Here is a 3,336-nt window from a genome sequence, read left to right on the forward strand (position 1 = left end):
GGTATCCATTATAGAAAGGTCATCTCCCTGAGCTTCCTTCTGCTCGAACTAGATTTCTCCAGCAATATGCTAAGTGTTACTCTTTCTCACTGTGAAATAAAAGTTGGTGCTGTGCCATCTTTTTCAGATATCAAAGATGAAAAGAAAATAGTTTTACACATGAATAATATTTAAGTTTAGTTATAAGACACCAGGTTCAGCCTAAAATCTCTTATTCCCTCCTTTCCTCTTTTAAATTATGATCATAAGGAACAGAATACTATTTTTTAAACACAGAAACTTTACATATGCATGCCTCACACAGTTTTCCATCCCAACATTCTTCTCTCTTCTCACTCAGATGGCTATCCTGCTTCCCTGGAAGGGAAATACCACTTACTTCCTTGGGTGGAGACTTAACTTACTAGTATGTTCACCATTTGATTGAGCATGTTTCTCACCTATGTCCACATGGGCAAACATGAGTTTGGGCTATGCTTTCACAGAAAGAAATCAATGTCTTGTTCAACCATACAACTGCTCTCTGTTTATGAATACTCTACCTTGGACTAATGCATCCCTGCCTTCGGAGAAGCAGTTGAGTAAACTCTGATCATCAATGGGGTCTTTAGTTCTAATTCACGGTTACTTACAAATAAGGATTTTAAAGACAAGCTTCTAAGAGGAACCTATAACGGGTCAAACTTCTTCAGTTTCTCTCCCACGGTGTGTCACAAAGAGAACGGTATCACTGAGAGTAGTAGCAACAATAGGAAGCTGAGATGGTATACCTGTGCAGCAACCAAGTTTAATATAAAAAAGTATTGTTCATTGAAATTCACAAGGAAAAAATATCCCTAAGCATCCTGAGAGAGGATGCAGAGGCGTGAGAACTGCTATCACCTGTTGTGCTCTGTGGATTCACTTTTCTGAGATGGGTGGTTGGGTGATATTTGGGGCTGACTTGGGTTTGTCTGTGGTGTGTGGAGGTTTTCTTCTTTTTCTCTCTCCATGCACTTTAGATTTCTTTTTACCGTCGTATAGCACTAAACGATAGGGAAATATGGAAGTGTTTCTTCAAATGCCCAACTTGGATAATCAAGCAAATTAAAGAACAAATTTTAGTATTCTTGCCTCAGGACCGCTGCCATCTCTGCACCTGTAACTCAGAGAATGAAAACTCTGGTTATTTATGTTATACTTTCCGCCTCTTGGATCTCTAGTGAGTTGACCTGATTTTTATGGCCCTTTTACCCAAGCAATAAGGAGTCTTCCCCTCACTTCACCTCCCTGTCTCCCCACTCCCCCTACCCCATAACTGAGTGGCGTAGGAGGAGATATGTAACTGGGATGAAGCAGCTGTTGGCTTCATGCCGTCCTCTAACTTGATTATTCTTTGGACACGTTAGGCAAGCATTAGTGATTGATAATGACGCTAATTAACCCCTTTCCTTTCCAAACAGTAAACTGCTGCCAGCAGGATGCTACAAACAATAAATATAAAACACTGCATACATCAATATCTGTTTAAAGCACAACTTCATTTGTGCACATTTAACCATACTGCTTTCAGTTAACAATTCACTATTTATTCAAGCACTTCTCCAAAAGTCAGAGGGGGGAGGCAGAGGAAGAGATGGGGTTAAGAAAAGGGGCCTGCGGCTTTAAGACCACAAAAAGCTGTCATACCTGTCAGCTGCAGCAAAGTTAAGCTCTAATGGAAACCATGCATATTTTTTTTTAATTTCAGGTCAATACTTTTAAAAACTTAATTAATCCAGCTCTGTTCTTAACCTATTTAAACTTAACGCAAGGCTGATGACCACATATGATTTTTTCTTTGTGGTGGAAAACAACTCTCCTGACTGACATGGAATTACTATAAATTTACTTTTGATTGAGAAAGGAATAGGGAGACATTGTTTAATAAAGAGTGGTGAAATTTAGATTTTAAGCAGGATTTGGGGAAAACCAGGGCAAATTTGATCTGATTGTGCAGTTTAACATAAACTGCATTGTAAAGAAATGTATATTAAGTTTGGAATTTTGATAAATGAATATTCCTAGGAAGTGAATAAAATGTATTCAATTAACTAAAACCCTGTGCACTTCTGAACTGAAGTGGAATCGACTGTAATTGATTTATTTGAAACCAGAGGTTAAGGACTGAATTAGCTAAGTACAACTGGGTATTTCAAGCCACTGACTTCTCAAATGTCAAATCCCTTCTATTTTAAATATTATTTCAGCTGCGGGGCATTGCAGTCCTGATGGTAGTTCCATCAAGAACTCAAATTATATTAATATTCGATTTTGGGGAGGAAAGGGTTGGATTGTAATTTTTAAAGGGTGTTGAAGAATAGAAGGGGTAATGAAGGAGCATTGTGTTTCCATAAAAATTGGGTGTGGTAATTAGCATAGCCTAGCAGCCATTCTTATAATTCAACTATGTATTCTAATTTGAGTTAATCCAAAGAGAATCTTTGCTGTTAGTATATAAACATGTGACCTGTCCAGTAATCATCACTAATCAATGTGATTTAGAAAATACACATTGGTCGCAACAGAGAAAGCAAAAAAAAAATCCATACAGACTTTGGTTAGTCCCATTAATTTATTTTAATACTAACCCCTGTATTCCTCTCACCCCTTAAAATATATATAACTTCTTTTAAATTTTTTGTTTAAAAGAAGAAGAAAAAGAAGTGGCAATATCATGATCCTCAAAGTGTCCAACTACGGAATAAAAATAACTAATTCTGTGCCTTTGGAAACCATTGTTTATTATGACCTTGTAATGTTCTAACCCACTATTTCCTTTCTATCTTTCTCAGGATGCAAGGATTATATTGGGTTCAGGTTTTCCAACATAACAAGCATCTGTAAATCCAGATATGAATGAATGGTATTTAATAAGATTGTTTTCGTTTTAAAATGAGTATTTATGGGCCGTTGGAGAAAGAGCAGCAATGTATGGCTGTTTATGAATGCTATTGTGCCTGAGGTTAGGATCCCCCCACACAATCTGAGATGCAGCCAAGAAAAACAGCCCTGATAGACAATGCTTCACTTCACCTGCTACGATGCTGTGTGCATTTCATTTCTGTCAAGAGTATGTACAGTTAGGGTTCATTCGCCTCATTATTTTGTTACATCTACGTTACACTTAACCAGTCTCTCTAGGAAATAATAAATAACCGCTTTAAAAAACAATTGTCGCCTTGCGTTCTGAGGATACACACTCCATTTGAAAAAAAAAATTTTAAACCCACCATTGTTATGAATTCTCTGGCTTTGGAAAATAGAATTTAGACTCCACCAACTCTCGTTCATCTGTTGGGATTGATTTTACACTGC

The sequence above is a fragment of the Hipposideros armiger genome, unplaced genomic scaffold (assembly GCF_001890085.2).
Source record: "Hipposideros armiger isolate ML-2016 unplaced genomic scaffold, ASM189008v1 scaffold_259, whole genome shotgun sequence".
Taxonomy (NCBI): domain Eukaryota; kingdom Metazoa; phylum Chordata; class Mammalia; order Chiroptera; family Hipposideridae; genus Hipposideros; species Hipposideros armiger.